This window comes from Candoia aspera, chromosome 3 (genome assembly GCF_035149785.1).
Source record: "Candoia aspera isolate rCanAsp1 chromosome 3, rCanAsp1.hap2, whole genome shotgun sequence".
Classification (NCBI taxonomy): Eukaryota; Metazoa; Chordata; class Lepidosauria; order Squamata; family Boidae; genus Candoia; species Candoia aspera.
This window is the reverse complement of record NC_086155.1, coordinates 20,333,361-20,351,804: the sequence shown is the minus strand read 5'-3', so window position 1 is coordinate 20,351,804 and position 18,444 is coordinate 20,333,361. Positions and strand designations below refer to the sequence as shown.

At 41.4% G+C, this 18,444-nt stretch overlaps 1 pseudogene; it reads right to left on the bottom strand.

Moving 5' to 3' along the window:
- Nucleotides 1-10,084: 10,084 nt before the first annotated feature.
- On the bottom strand, nt 10,085-12,191 carry LOC134494557 (uncharacterized; annotated as a pseudogene).
- Between the last annotated feature and the right edge of the window lie 6,253 nt (nt 12,192-18,444).

Sequence of the window (18,444 nt, the reverse complement as noted above, 5' to 3'; positions counted from 1 at the left end):
CAGGAAATACATGCAGCAATTTCCTCTGAAAATTAAAATATTTCAAGTTGAGCTAGTGTTCACATATTGCTCACCTAGTTCTCTCTGAGTTTATCTTTTCCCTCCTTCCATTTCAGTGAAGCTTATCTGGCTGGGGCAGCTGCAGTGAAACTTGAGACAGTAAAAGTGATCTAATCCTGCTGCTCTATGTCTGTCCTCAGATTTTTATGATCTCCTAAGTCTTATATCAAAACCTGAGCTCAGGGAATTTTGGTAACATCACTCATAATTAGCACTGGATGGTTTCTGCACGTGAAGAGATAAAGCACTGATGTGATACTGATCATAGAACTCTGCTTCCCAAGAATCTCCTCTTATATTTCAAAAGCAATTTTTTAGGTTTTATAGCTGTTGCAAAACTGTGCTTGGAACTTCTAATGCCTGTTGAAATCTTGGAAGCTACAGATTGTTGGGTATGATTTCCAGGCACGTAACTTTCAGTTTCCTAGACAGTCCCCTCTTTAACATTTAAATTGCAAAATCAGAATAAATGTGCGCTGTAGTTCTAATGTCCATATTTTCATATAATTTTCACCAGGCATACATTTCAGGGTTTGTACTTTTATACAGAATTTCAAGATTGTTCTACGCATATTCAACTAAACTGACCATCTGAGCTAATCCTGTATATTTAAGTCACCTGCTTTATTTGTGAAACTGGAAAATATATTGTTGGTTTTCCATTCCTTGCCATACCGGTACTCCTTCCTTAAGTTTCTGTGCAAAACAAACGGTCAAATAAACATTGGCCCTCAGACAGTAATGATTGATTTTTGGCCCTTACAAGGTTAATGGCAGCTTTAGCAAGGCAATTTAGGTTGGGAAAATTGCACGCAAGAATGAGTTAATCTTTAGATGTGCCCCCTCTCCACAGCTGCTTCCACTGGGAAACCCAGCCATGGATATTCTTACCTAATGTATCTTTTTGTTTTGTACTTCTTCTACACCTCCCTGTGGCTTCCTTAGATTTTGATGAGTAAGAAAACGAGGTATCTTTTGATTTGTTTTTACTCACTGGTCAAGCTGGAAGTCAGATGTTTCTGCAACAGCTTGGCTTTTCACTCACTGATGCATGGGAATGCTCTAGAGCAGGGGTGAGGCAAGTGGGCTGCCAGTAAGCAGGGCAATGTGTTGAGACATTTTTGGTTCCTTGTGGGAGGGGGTTAAGTGGAGAAATGAGTGCCATGGTGTCATTACCTGTGGCTGCGGTAGGTGTTGGAAGGGCTTCAAGACAGAGCAGCACCCACTTTGAGTGAGGTGGTCCAGTCCTGCTCAAAATTATGAGCGTATCAGATTGAGGAACTTGAATATTATTGCCTGATTATTATTTTTTTTTTGTGAAGTGCTTTCCACAGACAACCCTATGTGCCCTGTTAGAAATATTTGTGGAGGATTACCTTCCATTTAAAACAGAAATTGTGGCTAGGGCTCCCACAACTGAATGATGATTATTACATTGCAGTCTGCTTGTTTGACTGACTCTTCTTGACACTTTTCTCCAGTTAAAATTGTTTCCCATCCTGATACACTCTAATACTGTGCCTTCCAAATTCAGGCAGATAATTGTTCAGAAGGAAATTGTGGTTGATCATATTGAAAGTGCCTGAGAAGTGCAGGAAACCTAGCAGAAGGACATGATTTGCTCTATAGCGTAAGTAATTTTTCAGAGTGATCAAGGCTCTTTCCATCTGCCAAGTGGATTTGAAGCCAGATAGGAATAGATCTGAATGATCAGAATCTTCAGTACTGCTTGTAATTGGAAGCCACCATACATTTCCAGTAATTTATCCCCAGTAGAAAATTAGAATGTAGACAGTGATTACTAAAATAATTGAATATAAATTTGGTTTTTATTTTTTTTAAATCATGATCACTGTCTCTTTCATATGTCTTCTAAAAGGATCCATATTTCCAAGCCCAGCATTGGCAAATTTCAAAAGCCATAATGGCCAAGGACAAGAGATGGAATGAAATCTCCCAAGCTTTTTGTCTGCTTGGGTTGTATAAGCTGACAGGTGACCATGGCAACATTAACAAGATTGTTTTGTAGTTCCTTTTATTTTAGATTTTATCAAAACTTAGTACTTCTAAGTTGGAATGCGTGTGCAATTATCTGAAAAATGCACAATAAATTTCACATAGCAAACCACCATCCTCTGATTCTGGTCAGAACCTAAGGTTTGGTAAGACTCTTACCAAATGTGGGAATGACCTTGGGAGACTGGGCAAAGAGACGCTGCCAAGGGAACGGTCAGATAAGAGACAGAATAGCCCGCAGCTGGACAGTGGGTGGGGCAAGAGGCTCAGAAAAGACTCTCCAAGAAAAATTTCTTGGGCTGTAAAGGAGACAGGGGAGAATTGTGCTTTCAGACTTGCAAGATTGATGTTGGCCTTGTGGGGTAAACCAGATAGGAATCACAACCAGATGAGTTAATTCTACTTTACTGTAAAGCTACATTGACAGAATCTTGCAAGTCTGAAAGTACAATCCTCCCCCAGTCTCCTTTACGGCTCAAGAACGTAGGGAGGGTCTCTTGTGAGCCTTTTGCCCTATGCACTATCCAGCTGCAGGCTATGCTGTCTCTTATCTGACCCTTCCCTTGGCAGTGCCCCTTTGCCCAGTCTCTCAAGGTCTTTCCCGCATGCCACTACAGACTCTGAGGAAAAATCCCCAAGAGACTGCAAAGGACCATTAGTTCCATTATTCTCAGAAGTCAATCTTTCTTTGTTCTCCACTCCACGGAGGTTATAAGTAGCCGCAATTTCCAGTACGATCAAGTAGACAGTATAGAAAACTAGATCCAAAGTAGCTCTACTATACATGCTATTCAGACATTATTTGAGACGGGTCCACATGTGACATAACAAGTATGAAATACTGAGTGACATCTAATAGGTAATATTAATACCAATGTACCAAAGATGGCAACTGTTGGGAGGTCCTTTACATCATGTTTAGGTCCACCTCTATCACTTGTGCCAAGGAGATTGTGAAATAGGTTGGATAGTACGTAATGAAAATCAACTCTGTCTTGAGATCCAAGCATCAGATATGGATGCTCAATTCTAGGAATTCCATTCCATTCCATTCCATTAACTAATGCTTCCCCCATGTCTGTGCTCCAGATGGAGCTGGTGCTATCCAAAATCGTTGAATAGACACAGTGGCAAGATGAACACCTGCTTTTTGTTTAGCCAGCTTTTTATTAAAGAAGACAGGTTGGCATATTTATTTACCAATAGGTATAACACATCCTATCCTGCCATCCGCTAACAGTCAGTGCTTGGCTATTCAATGGATCATCTCCCCAACTGTCATTAAGATCAGGTGGAACTTACTCCCAGTAAAAGGTACATGGCTTATCATCTTTAGGCTACAGTCCATGCATGTAGTTCTATTAAAGAGGGGCTTGTAGCTGTGAGGTATGGAGTTTCTCTCCATCTGAACAAGGTAATATTGGGAATATTTTCTTTTTGCAATGCTGAAATCAAAAAGCAGGAGTCAGCCTGTGCAGAATATGTGTTGTGTTATGTGCATACAGTATATATGTACAGTATATGAGTGTGTCTATGTATTTACACCTCTGTATGTTCTAGATAAGCCTTGCCCTGTTTAGTGTCTTCCAGAGGTATTTGACTTCAACTACAAGGAGGTAAATTGTTAAAGCCTGTGGACCAAGCTGTACATTATATCGATAGTCTGTACTGGGAGGTGAAGTCCAACTCACCTAAAGGGCATTTGACTGGAGTAGTTTGATAAAGACTGTTAGAACTTTAACCATCAGCCATTGGATAGTCAGGCGATGGAAAGAGCTGTTCTTTTTTTTGATGGAGCATATTTGTATGGCTATGGAGTGTTTTTATGCAAGACTTCTGTTTGTTTATATGTGTGTGGAACTGTTAATGTACAATGAAGCAGACTGGCAATATGAGATTCCAATATATGTTCTAGCAAATGTAAATAAAATGTAAATGTTATAATTTATCTTCTGTGTGGACATTTTAGGCAAGAAGCCAGCAGACCTTAGAACCAGGCAATTGCAAATATTCCTGTTCAGTATTCCCCTATCTGGGAAATTATTGTTATGTGTTCGAAACAGCAAGTGTATACAACTAGAACTTCATGTATAAGGAATACAGCTGTGAAGGAATTTAATGCATAAAATTGACACTGCAGGGGAAAAGATTCACCTCTGTTCTAGTTGTCTCCAAATAACCAATTCCTGAAATTGAGCTCTGAGAAGAAAAGTGTGTGTAGAATGGCTTGTCTTAGTATGTGGCGCTGACCTTGAAGAACAAAGACGATTCTAGGTTTCTTTGCAGTCCACGACCCTTCTAAAGATCATGTGTTGCAAAGTTACTCAAATATTTGAAAGGTGTATATGTTACAGTCCTTTCTGTGCCAACAGCCTCTTGCGTATGGGGCAGTTCTTAGTCTTCTCCTGATACGCTTGGTGTGATTTCAATGTTTTTCTCCTGTGATCATCTCTGGAGTAGGCAGAGCTCTCATGTGATAGGAATTGTGTCTGTTTATATCTCTTTCATGAGCACGGAGTCTATGTTGCAGATGATGCAGTCATATTTTTCTTGGGGTGAAAAAGAGGTGCCACAATGCATAGCAGAGATACAACTAAACAGCACTATGTCATCCCTGTGGGGCTGCTGCCTACCTGTGACCCCACCCACTCCTATAGGAGTTTGGTGTGGCTCTACCAATAATCTGAACCAGACCTTTCCATCAGTTTATTAAAATCTGATTTGCAGGAGTGAGCTGTCTAGAACTCTAGAGAACAAGCAGGATATAAAGGTTTAAAATAAAATGCTGAAGCAAGAGGTCTGTATGCATTTCAAGGCGGTGCAGTCCTCTGCATTATTAAATTGACTCCCAACTTCTGTTCTTTGGAACACAAATCATTTACTTTGCAAAACACTGTAGACACAGTCATAAGCACCGGAAGGCACTGCAGAGTGAATGTGCTGTAGAATAATGGAAATATGGTGAGGTCCAAAAGAGAAAATGGGCAGCTCAAAAACTGGTACTGCAGTGAAATCTACTAAAATATTCCACAAGAGGGCAGCTCTCTTCTCTTCTAATACCAGCCCCATATAAATAAATCCAATTTTCTTTATCTTGTTAAAGTCTGGAAATCATACATAGAAAGTTAATACTAAAATAAGAGATGGAAAGGCTATCATAAAGGACAATTTTTTTACCTATAAATGTCAAGAACCAACATCCAATCCAACTAATAATTCCCTACCAGCTTTCCTAGTATGTTGTATCTATACTTGAGATCAGGATGGCAGGGAGAGGGGGGAGAGAGAGATAAATTTGAAAGAAAGAAAAATACTGCTTATCCCACTCTATTTCCACCACCACCTCTCACCCCAGCTTCCACATTTCTGGAAATATTATATACTGTAGTAAAAAAGATGGAGCAGTGTCAGTGGAGAAAGAAGGAAAAAAAGGGTCCTGCCTCTTTTTCCAGGTCTTCCCATCTTTAAACTGCAGCAGTTATTCTTTTTCAGTGCAGATCAGAATTGTATTATGCACAAAGAAGACTGCTGGCTTTACTTATAGAGTGCTTTTTTTTAAAGAGATGAGAGCTTTCCCATGGCAACCATGTGTCTCTTTTGCTATTGGTTATCAATGAAAGAAGAGATGAAGCTGATAGTCTTGGCCCAAATATTTTATCAGGCGTGATAGACTTGTTTTCTAGTAGGGGGCTATGTCTTGATATTTGCTAGCCTCTGGATAAAGAGGCACCATGGTGTCTAAATAATTTGCTTTGTTTAATTGATATTGAGATGCTCCTTCAATGCAAGCAAAAATCTGTTATAAACACAGCACAACTCGAACCCACTGATGCAAGACAGGGTTTTGCCACTGGGAGAAAAAGGTACTCCTACCCAGCTGTTACTGATAATACAAAGAGAAGGCACTCCAATTCTTGTGAAGCCACAGTTTAGCAAGATTGTCTCTTGCCTGAGGACCCTGAAGAATTTAACCTGAAGCCAAGGTAATCAAAACACTGTCCAAACAAATCTCTGTCTCTCTCTCCCTCTCTCTCTCTATCATCTCTATCATCTCTATCTCATCTCTCAATAATCTCTATCTCCATCCATCCAATTTCTAGGCCTCCCAATTCCAGAATTATTCAAGGCAACTTTACAGCTTTAAAAGCAAAAGGAGAATAACATGTAAGAAAAAAACCAGTTGCCCTAAGGGAACAGATAAATCTAAAAGGGCCTGCTGGATACCCTAATCCAAGGCTGGGTGAAAACCAAATTTAGAAGAGAATATCTGTAGCTCAGGGCTGAACTGTGGAGTCCTTGGTGCTGTCTGAACTTGGCTGTTTTAATTGCAGTCATTTCATTACCTGACTAGGTAACATCATCAGTGATGATGTTACGTAGTTGAGTAATGAAATGTCTTCAATCAAACCATCAAGCTCAGAGAGCACCAAGGGCTCCATAGAACCAAATCTTTAGGGCTCATAGGCCTGAAGGCAGATAGGATGGGGGACATAAGAATCTCTGGGGGAATTCTGCTCCAGTTTATACTATGGCTTAAGGAATTGTTCTGGTTCAGGCAACATGCAGAGACAATGGCTGGGTTTCCCCAACACTTTGAATCACAAACTACTCGTTTTAGTCTAGTTTAGTCGGTTGTATGAATCCAGTTCTTGTGAGATTAGGGATGTACTGTACTATCAAGTCTTTTTCACATAACTCAGCTTTAGTTTGTGGAGCTAGCAGCTGGATGGCATAGCCCAAGAACAGCCATCAATAGATGCTTGGGCATCATTCTCTCTGCATTCAGTTTTAAATGTGGTGGCTAATGTTACCATATCTGGACTGAAAAACTGTGGATGACAACTAGATGGCATCAAATAGATACAGAAAACTCTTTGCAGCGATCTAATGGTTTTGCAGCCCAGATCTAATGGTCTTAATAGTGGCTGCTACAATCAGAAGAGAAAGGAAATCACTAAGAAGCAGATAAGAGGCTGCCAAGGTTTATGGGCCACCTATCCGGTCAGCTGTGGTGGGTCTTCAGAGACATGACTGCAGCTTTCCACGGCCTGACCTGGTGCCAGCTTGGTGTTGATGTATCTCGTTAGGCAGTAGTTGGCAAAGGAAGACTAAGTGAAAGCAGCTGGCAGAGGATGCCAATCCTGGATTTGACAGGATAGTGGTGCTTGTGTGATACAGACATATGCAGCTGGCACCACCATGCCTTCCAAGCTGCTGTCCAAGTCAAGTGGGTCCGTATAGCTCACCAACACCCCATGTTCCACTCCTTTTGCTTTCCTATGTTCTGTGAATTCAGAGAATTGCAACTACTGGTGAAATAATTGCTTTATATAATTTATAGCAAAGCATTTCCACTTTTCTGATCTTCACCTTTTGTACTGTCTCATTGGAATGCCAAGAAGAGGAAGCACCACTCTTGCATTTGGCCTTGTGGGCAAGGCTGATGTGGAGGAAATACATACAAATGACTGTTCATAGTGAAGTGGTAAGTAAGTAAGTAGGTAAGTAAGTAAAGTTTATTGCTGAAACCACAGGGCATAACATAAGAATGCAGTAAAATACAGTAAAATAGAATAGCAATAAAACAATAAAATAGTGAAATTATAAAATAGAGTAATAAAAGAACCATTAGATATAAAAGGTTACAACAAAATAAAGCCAAAGCTACAACTAAGAACTTAAGCATTCCTTCTTAAGTTTAAATGAGAGCAGAGCAAAAGTCTGCAGGCAAAGGGAGGTTAAAGCCCTTCTCAGTGAAGCACTGGTTAAGTTAACCAGATACTGGGAGAGGCTTGTATGTTTTCTATAATGGTGATACCAAGATGAAAATTTGGATGATTGTATAACAGTTGCATCTTTATTAGCATCTCTTTCAAAATGCCAGTCTCTAATATTTTCTTCTTTTAAGTTCTCCCAAAGGTGGTAGGGACTACATTTGTAGAATGGGTGCCAAAATTTAGTCCACTGATTCCCAGCTGTTTAATGGAGAAAACAGAGTTTGGCAAGATGGGATTTTTGAAGGCTTTCTAGTTTCTTATAGTGGCCCAACAATGCAAAGTGTATTCTGATGGCAATGGAAGGTAGCCCTACCTCTATCCTTAACAGGCAGCAGGGAGGCCCTAGGGGAGGCCCAAGATCTTCCTTATAAAGTTGTTCTGGACTACTTCTAGCTGGGCAATGACCTTCTCATCCTACCACCAAATCTCAGCCCCATACCGCATCTGGGCTATCACCTTGCTTTGGAATATTTTAAGTGCAGGGGCTGCCAACTGCCCTCCTTTAGAATAGAAAAATATCAGAATAGCACCTACTGTATGCTGGGCAGTTGCCAAGACATTAGATCAGTGTGCTTTCCATAAAAGGGACTTATGGAAGGTGATGCCCAGGTTAGTGAAGTGGTTTGCTTTACACTGACCGTGCAGTCAATTTAGCTGTGGGAAAGATCTACATTTGAAGAACAGGTTGGTGGTAGTTTCAATGTACCTTGTGTGCACTGAACTTTTCAAAGAAAAAGGGTAATGAGATGCAATTAGTGACCCAGGAACCATCTTCTAAGGATGTAAATAGATATTTTTTCATCTCCCTTCTGGTGGAATTTTCGCAATGCTTAGTATCTGCTTGTTCCTTTTCTATGTCCTCCTGTTTTAACTACATTTAATTGGCTATTAATTTTTATTATTTTGCTGTTTTTTTAAAGAAGTAGATGTTTTATCTTCAACTTTCCCATTTTATTGCTTTGTGCTGTTTTTATGACCTTCCTTTTTAGTCTTGTTGCTTAATAAAAGGTAAAAGGTAAAGACACCCTTGAGTCAAGTGTGACTCATAGTCCTTACATGCACAGTTTTCTTGGCAGAGTTATGAAAGTGTCTTCTTCTTGGATTCTTTTTTTAAATTCAGTCTAGCCAGCAACAAGAATCCCCATATGGTTCCTCATCCAAATGCTATCCAAGCATGACCCTGCTCATCTTCCAAGATCAGCCAGGGCCAACTAGGTCTATTACCTGTTGAGGCTGTTGGTTAATAGCTACGTTAGCAATCTTTTCTTGTACTTTTCATAATTTTATTATATTGAAAGCTGCTTTGAAAGCTATTTGTCCTACAAGCAAGTCATACTTTTAATAGTACATACATAATAATTTTGAGTTTGCTGTCTGAGTGGATGATGGAACCAATTTTTGTGAGCAAGCCCAGGGATAATTAAAGATCATCTAGCCACTAAACCTCATCCCAACCACTATTTGGCATCATTAGGCCTCTGCCAAAAATCTCATCCTATAACAGTGTTTCTCAACCTTGGCAACTTTAGGTTCAGCCATGCTGGGGAATTCTGGGAGTTGAAGTCCACCCATCTTAAAGTTGCCAAGGTTGAGAAACACTGCCCTAGAAGATTGCTGCTATTGATTCCAAGAGACCTCTGACCCACCACCACCTGAAAGGTGGGATAAAGGCTGCTTTAAAAATTGGCTCCATTTGATCACATCGAATATTTTTTCCATAATTGGTGGCAATGTTGTAAAGGTCAGTAATTTTGAAGAATTATTTATAATAGAATGAAACCAATTCTAAAAGTTGAATTTCCCTTACAACCTGCTATTTTTCTATAAAAATTACTATACCTCAAAGTATACTGAATAAGCTTTGCATACAGTAGCTGTTGCAAGGATACTCTATACTTCTTATTGGAAATACGTTGATGAAGATTCTCAGTCATCCAGGTGGAATTGTCTGTAGGTTGAGTCATGGCAACTGGATTTCTTTCTTTTTGGGTGAAATGTTTCACTGCTTGTCCAAGCAGCTTCTTCAGTGTGGGCAGAGGTTGGTGAGGGGACCCCATATATGTCTTCCAGGGTGGCTGCATTGTCCCTACACCTGAATGGCTTAATTGTACCATGGAGGTGTGGATTGTCTTTGGGATGTCTTACTCCTAAATCCCTCACTCATCCCCAAGTGTATTGTTATGAGTGGCCTTCCTGGTAAACTTGTGAAGTGGTCTTAATTTTCCTGGGGACTAATGAAGGAGCAGCATGAAAATGGGGGACAAGTTGTGTCTGAGGCCTCTGCCTCTATTGAGGGAAGGATTTTCACTTTTGCATGAATGGATTCCTTATCCCCTCTCTCAAACCACCTGTCGTCTCTGTCCAAAATGTGAACTTTATTGTCCTAAGATGAGTGTCCTTTTTCTTTTAGATGAAGGTGAACTGCTGATTCTGGTCCTGTGGTGTTGCTCCTCCTGTGTTGGACCAAACTGTTTGGTTTCTCCAATGTAGAGCTCAGAACACTCCTCACTGCACTGGATTGCATACACTACGTTGCTCCTCTTATGTTTTGGTGTTGGATCTTTAGGGTGTACAAGCCTCTGTCTCAGTGTTAGTGGGTTTGAAAAATACAGGCAGGTGGTGTTTTCCAGATATGTTTTATCCTTTCCAACACACCGGCCATGTAAGGAATGACCAAGTTTTTCCGTTAACTCTGGGTCTCAGCCCTGTCTGCCATTGTTTTGGGTCTGGGGGTAGACTTAGATTTAATGAAGGCCCAATTTGGATACCCACCTGTCCTCAGGTGCTGGTTTTCTTTCTTTTTGGCATCCATGGAGGTGGGGATGGTTTCTGCCCTGTGAAGTAATGTCCTGATGACTCCTAGTTTGTGCTGCAGTGGATGGTGGGAGTCAAACATCAGGTACTGGTCTGTGTGTGTGGGTTTCCTGTAAATCTCTATTTCTAGCTTGCTACCAGTCCCAATAAGAGCCTCACAGTCTAGGAAAGTCAGCCTGTTGTCCTTGGTGTCTTCCTAGGTGAACCTAATGTTTGCATCTATGGTGTTTATATGGTCTGTGAAAGCCTGTAGCTCATGAGCCTTGCTTTCTACCCAGGTGTCATCCACATACCTGAACCAGTGGGTAGGTGCCATTCCCTGGAATGTGCTGAGTGCTTTCTTCTCCACTTCTTCCATGTATAGGTTGGCAACAGTGGGTGACATGGGGAAACCTATGGCACAGCCATGTTTCTGTCTGTAGACGTAAGAGAACTTACTTCTGTAAGAGAAGTAAGTGGTGTTGAGACACAGGTCCAGAAGATGACAGATCTGGTTCAGGATGAGGTTGTTTCTCCTGTCAAGGGTGCTGTCCTCTTCTAGTCTCTTCCTAACTGCAGTTAGGGCATCAGTGGTGGGGATGCTGGTGAAAAGAGAGGAAACATCAAAGGAGACCATGGTTTCATCTGTATCCAGTTTCAGGACCCTAGCTTTAGCAACAAATTCTTCCGAGTTATGAATGTGGTGGTCAGTGTATCCAACCAGAGGTGCTAGTATGGTGGCAAGGTGTTTGGCAATGTTATATGTTACTGAATTAATGCTGCTGATAATGGGTCTGAGAGGTGCCCCTTCCGTGTGGATCTTAGGGAATCTGTAGATGCAGGGAATGGCTTCTCCAGGATACAGATGGTGGTAGGTTGCCCTATTGATGGAGCCCTCTTGTTCCAATTGTTTCAAGTTGTCTATCACCTTTTTCTTGTAATTGCTGGTGGGGTCTCTTTTCAGCTTTTCGTATGCGTGGTGGTCATCCAAGAGTGAGGTAATTTTGTTGTGGTAGTCTGCAGAGTTTAGGACAACTGTGCATCTTCCTTTGTCCACAGGCAGGATAGTAATGGTTTTATCTTTGCTGAGGGCTGTCAGGGCTCTCCTCTCTTGGGTGGTGAGGTTGGGGGGAGGCGGTCAAGCACTGGACAGCACTGCAGAGATTTTTAGCTGGAGTTCTTCTTCTTCAATGGGTAGATGGTTGTTACGGATGGCAGATTCTGTGGCCGTAATGAGCTCCACCACCAGAACCTGCTTGGGAGTGATGGCAAAATTAAGACCTTTGGCTAAGACATCTCTCTCTGGCTGGGTGAGTTCCCTGTCTGAGAGGTTCTTCACCCACGTGTTCTTTTTGTCCTCTGTTGTCCCGTCATTGATGTTCCTCCCAGTGGGTTCTTCAGCTCTTTGGTTCTGCTTACTGCAGGACAGAAGGATGTCAAATTTCTTAGTTTGTCTCTCCTTCACTTTTCAAATTTCCTGCCTTTATCGTTATTACCAGCGTTCAACTCCAACTCCCCATCCTCCAATTCAGAATCAGACTCCATTCTGACATGGCTCCCTTACTCCCATCATCCACTCTTGTTCATGTGCTTTTTATAGTTCTTTTAATAATGAATGTTTTAATATATTTATTGGTTTTTTAATTAAGTGTTGTACACCACCCAGAGTCACTTTTTTGCAAGATGAGCAGCCATACATATTTGATAAATAAATAAAAATACTTTAAGGTAAAGGTAAAGGTTTCCCTTGACGTAAAGTCCAGTCGTGTCCGACTCTAGGGGGCAGTGCTCATCTCCGTTTCAAAGCCTTGGAGCCGGCGTTGTCCATAGGACACTTCCGGGTCATGTGGCCAGCATGACTCACGGAACTAAAATACTTTAGTTAATGAAATATTGAAGATTTTAACCTCATTTTATGATGCTTGTAGAATCATAGGGTTGAAAGGGACCTTGGGGATCTTTTAGTCCAACTCCCTGCCCAGTGCAGGAATCCTCATACCATTCTGGACAAATGGTCGTCCAGACTTTTCTTGAAAACCTCCAATGATGGAGCACCTACAATTTCAGGAGGCAAGCTGCCCCATTGCTTAACAACTCTCAGACAGGAAATTCTTCCTTGGTTCAAGTTTGGATCTCTCTCTATAAAGCTTCCACCCACTGGTTCTTGTCTTGCCCTCAGGTGCTAGGAGAATAATTCTACTCCCTCCTCCTGGTGACTTCCCTTCATGCGGAAAACTGCTCTCACGTATCCCCTTACCCTTCTCTCCTTTAGGGAGTAAATTGTAAATTCCTTGTTTATCTATTTTGTGCTTCATTCATTCTTTTCTGCCTCTTTCCCCCCTTTTTTGTATCTTTTTGTGTGTCTTTTCCTCTTTTTCTTTTCCTCTTTCTTCTTTTCTTAAAAATGATTAATAACAAATATAAATAAAAATAACATTGTGCTGTGGATTTGGGGTTGCTAAGATTAAAGGTAAGTCTTTTCCTGCCCCAGTCAGTCCCTTTGCATGGTACCAGTGAGTGTATATAATTCTGCAGGTGATTGTTGACAGGACACTGTCAATTCTTCAGCAGTGTGGCTGCTGAGTTGTAATGCTCCTTAAGTCTATTTACTGCTCTAGCTTATAAGTCATGGTGCTCATATAATGGCAAGTGTCATGGGATCACGGTGGTGATCACAAGCCCTCTTTTTCAGCCCTCTCCCTCCCAGAAATGACTGTTTCCCAAAGTGACAGTTAAAGGCTTCTCATCTTGTGAATGCCCTTATGGCAGCTGTTTGCGTGACTTGTTGGTTACCCAACCCATTTAGCTTATGTTCAGAAGTATGTCAGAAATGGTAATCATTGGGCATAGTTTTCCACATTACTATGAATATGTACGGCTACTAATGGCAACACAAGGTGTTGCTGTGGAGATGGTTGTGATATTTCAAGCAGAAGATTATAGCTTAATGTGAGGAAAGGATATTAAGAATGAACAAGATTCCTCCCTCCTCCCCACTTTAACAAGCAAAGATTCTGTTACTCAGTAAATGTCACACTCACTGTAGAAGTTGCAATAAAGCGAGTTAATTGTCTCAGCTTTTCTCATCTGCTAAATTGACTAAAGATATGAGGGCAGGATTTCTCTGCATTTGTCTAGAATGTGGAGGCCTGCAAAGCTGGCCAAACAGTCCTTGGAATAAACATAAGGCTGGGGTGACCTAATGGAAGATTTTCATATCTTTTGTACATTGCTTTGAAGTGGTATTCCACAATCTATTGCTGTAAAAATACTCTGAACCATGGCTCTTTTGAACAAGATTGGCCCTACCAGTAGGCAGAACAAGTCACTTGCCTTAAGAGAAAGTTATAGAGTGGGGGCAATGGTGGAAATCCATTCACTCTTTCTCTTGAACCAGTGATTTTTGTTTCTCCCCTTGTTTTGGGGAAAGAGCTGCATGTACACATATTCTCTTCTCTCCTAAACTGGCCCTCTGCTCCTGAGCGCGAGGAAGAATGCCACCCATCACCAGGAGTGAAATAATATTCACCTAGTTCTTTGATCAGCTTTTCTTATTTGGAACAGGAAAGTCTGCTATCTTGTTTCTTGTCTCAAACAACAGAATGAATATATGACAAAATTTGATGTATCGATGCTTGATCAGTTCCAAAAAACATAAACACACTCTGACTGGTAGAATCCCTTTGCCACCTTGAAGTCTCCTCAGTACTGAGGTCAACATTTCTGTTTTTCAGGGTCAAGAAATTTGGTTTTACATTATTTGCTTAGTGCTTGTTTACTTTCTTTTTTTGCCTGTAGCCTTCCATACTAATAATTGTGCATTATGAATTACTGGAAGGAGTGTGTGGCAGGATGCCAGAGCTAATGGACTCGAGATTTATCCATGTTTATACGCATTCTTATTTCAACTGAGCCAATTTTTCATTTTTTCCCTTGAATCTGCAAGTCATATATTTAAATTTGAGATGGAGCTAATGCTATTTGATTGGAAAGCCTTGCAGGATGCTTCCTTGTTCCAAAACTGCAAATGAATCACTTATGTGGCTTTTTCAGGTTTGATTTTGCTCTTCTTATATTGTGGAATTTGGATACTTTCTCTAATAAAATGAGATGCAAGGCTTTTTGTTTATTTTACCTTTTACCTCAGCGGCTTTCTATTACCTTTCTATGAATATGTAGTATCAGATATGGTTTACCTGATAAACTGTATAAGAAACAATCCTTCCTTTTTCATAACCCTACATGGTAATTCCTCCATGCTATATATGGTGAAGATAAAGATGCCCTCAAGTCAGGATTGATTCCCAGGGATTAAATGGCTACAACCATGCAGTTTCGTTGACAGTAAGACATGGTTGGCCATTGTCTTCTGAGATGTCTTTTGACTTCCCAGTCTAAATGCTGGTATTTCCTAATACTCTCCAGTTCAAGTCCTAATCAGGCTTGACTCTGCCCAGCATCTGAAAGTCAGCTAGCTGAGACACAATGCTACCTGAAGATAGTGTTAGGGAGATACACACACACACACACACACATAAAACACAGACACAGAAACCGAGATGCGTATATTTGTTTTATTTGCAAGGACTCACCTATTCACATTATCTTTCTTATGTACATACTGTACACATACACACGCGCACACACAATTTCCATCAATTATTTGCACTCTTGCCACTTACTAAACTATACACAGCACTCACATCATTAGGGCACAGAAATTTCACAAACCTATAAGGCATTTCCTTCAGCAAAGGATCGTTGCCTTGTCGTGGTGCTGGAGCTTGAGCACCTCAATGATGCCATGAGCTAAACCGTGAAGGGCCACCCAAGATGGGAAGGTCATGATAGAGAGGTCAGACTAAATGCGATCCCTGGGGAAGGTAATGGCAACCCACCCCAGTATTCTTGCCGTGAAAACTAAATGGATCAGTACAACCAGAGATATGTCGGTATACCATCGGAAGACGAGACCCCCAGGTTGGAAGATGGTCAAAATGCTACTGGGGAGGAACAGAGGATGAGTTCAACTAGCCCAGACGTGATGACGCAGCTAGCTCAAAGCCGAAAGGACGGCTAGCGGCCAACGGTGCTGGTGGTGAACGGCGAATCTGATATTCTAAGGATCAACACACCATTGGAACCTGGAATGTAAGATCTATGAGCCAGGGCAAATTGGATGTGGTTATTGGCGAGATGTCAAGATTAAAGATAGACATTTTGGACGTCAGTGAACTGAAATGGACTGGAATGGGCCACTTCACATCAAATGACCACCAGATCTACTACTGTGGACAAGAGGACCACAGAAGAAATGGAGCAGCCTTCATAATTAATAGTGAAGTGGCTAAAGCAGTGCTTGGATACAATCCAAAAAATGACAGAATAATCTCAATTCAAATTCAGGGCAAGCCATCTAACATCACAGTGATCCAAATATACGCCCCAATGACAGATGCTGAAGAAGCTGAAGTAGAGCAGTTCTATGAGGATCTGCAGCACCTACTGGACAACACGCCTAAAAGAGATGTTATTTTCATCACGGGAGACTGGAATGCTAAGGTGGGCAGTCAAATGACACCTGGAATTACAGGTAAGTATGGCCTGGGAGAACAAAACGAAGCAGGACATAGGCTGATAGAATTTTGCCAAGACAACTCACTCTGCATAACAAACACTCTCTTCCAGCAACCTAAGAGACGGCTTTATACATGGACTTCACCAGATGGACAACACTGAAATCAGATTGACTACATCCTTTGCAGCCAAAGGTGGCAGACATCTATAATTCCAGAGGTAAGCCAGAAGAGATAAGGAATTATTTTTAAACAAGCAATGTGCGGCAGTGGAAGAAGACAATAGAATAGGAAGGACAAGAGACCTCTTCCAGAAAATTAGAAACATCGGAGGTAAATTCCAGGCCAAAATGGGTATGATCAAAAACAAAGATGGCAAGGACCTAACAGAAGAAGAGATCAAGAAAAGGTGGCAAGAATATACGGAAGACCTGTATAGGAAGGATAACAATATCGGGGATAGCTTTGACGGTGTGGTCAGTGAGCTAGAGCCAAACATCCTGAAGAGTGAAGTTGAATGGGCCTTAAGAGGCATTGCTAATAACAAGGCAGCAGGAGACGACGGCATCCCAGCTGAACTGTTCAAAATCTTGCAAGATGATGCTGTCAAGGTAATGCATGCTATATGCCAGCACATTTGGAAAAAACAGGAATGGCCATCAGACTGGAAAAAATCAACTTATATCCCCATACCAAAAAAGGGAAACACTAAAGAATGTTCAAACTATCGAACAGTGGCACTCATTTCACATGCCAGTAAGGTAATGCTCAAGATCCTGCAAGGTAGACTTCAGCAATTCATGGAGCAAGAATTGCCAGATGTACAAGCTGGGTTTAGAAAAGGCAGAGGAATTAGGGACCAAATTGCCAATATCCGATGGATAATGGAAAAAGCCAGGGAGTTTCAGAAAAACGTCTATTTCTGTTTTATTGACTATTCTAAAGCCTTTGACTGTGTGGACCATAACAAATTGTGGCAAGTTCTTAGCGGTATGGGGATACCAAGTCATCTTGTCTGCCTCCTGAAGAATCTGTATAACAACCAAGTAGCAACAGTAAGAACAGACCACGGAACAACGGACTGGTTTAAGATTGGGAAAGGAATGCAGCAGGGTTGTATACTCTCACCCTACCTATTCAACTTGTACGCAGTACACATCATGCGACTTGCTGGGCTTGAGGAATCCAAGGGTGGAGTTAAAATCGCTGGAGGAAACATTAACAATCTCAGATATGCAGATGATACCACTTTGATGGCTGAAAGCGAAGAGGAATTGAGGAGCCTTACGATGAAGGTGAAAGAAGAAAGTGCAAAAGCTGGCTTGCAGTTAAACCTCAAAAAAACCAAGATTATGGCAACCAGCTTGATAACTGGCAAATAGAGGGAGAAAATGTAGAAGCAGTGAAAGACTTTGTATTTCTAGGTGCAAAGATTACTGCAGATGCTGATTGCAGTCAGGAAATCAGAAGACGCTTAATCCTTGGGAGAAGAGCAATGACAAATCTCGATAAAATAATTAAGAGCAGAGACATCACGCTGACAACAAAGGTCCGCATAGTTAAAGCAATGGTGTTCCCCGTAGTAACATATGGCTGCGAGAGCTGGACCATAAGGAAGGCTGAGAGAAGGAAGATCGATGCTTTTGAACTGTGGTGTTGGAGGAAAATTCTGAGAGTGCCTTGGACTGCAGGAAGATCAAACCAGTCCATCCTCCAGGAAATCAAGCCAGACTGCTCACTTGAGGGAATGATATTAAAGGCAAAACTGAAATACTTTGGCCACATAATGAAAAGACAGGACACCCTGGAGAAGATGCTGATGCTAGGGAGAGTGGAGGGCAAAAGGAAGAGGGGCCGACCAAGGGCAAGGTGGATGGATGATATTCTAGAGGTGACGGACTCGTCCCTGGGGGAGCTGAGGGTGTTGACGACCGACAGGAAGCTCTGGCGTGGGCTGGTCCATGAAGTCACGAAGAGTCGGAAGCGACTAAACGAATAAACAACAAAAATAAGGCATTTCAGTGCAATCATGCACACCAGTCATGCAGTCGTATTCTCCATTTACACAATTAGACTCATAGCTGATTATTGGTTGTTGTGCCTCTCTGCTTCTTTGTCTTTATCAGATTTTACCCTACACTATTATATCCAAAATGTTTCTTGAAAGCTATTTAGCTCTTTGCAATCAGTCAGTTAATTTTTATAGTATTAGAGAAGTTCAG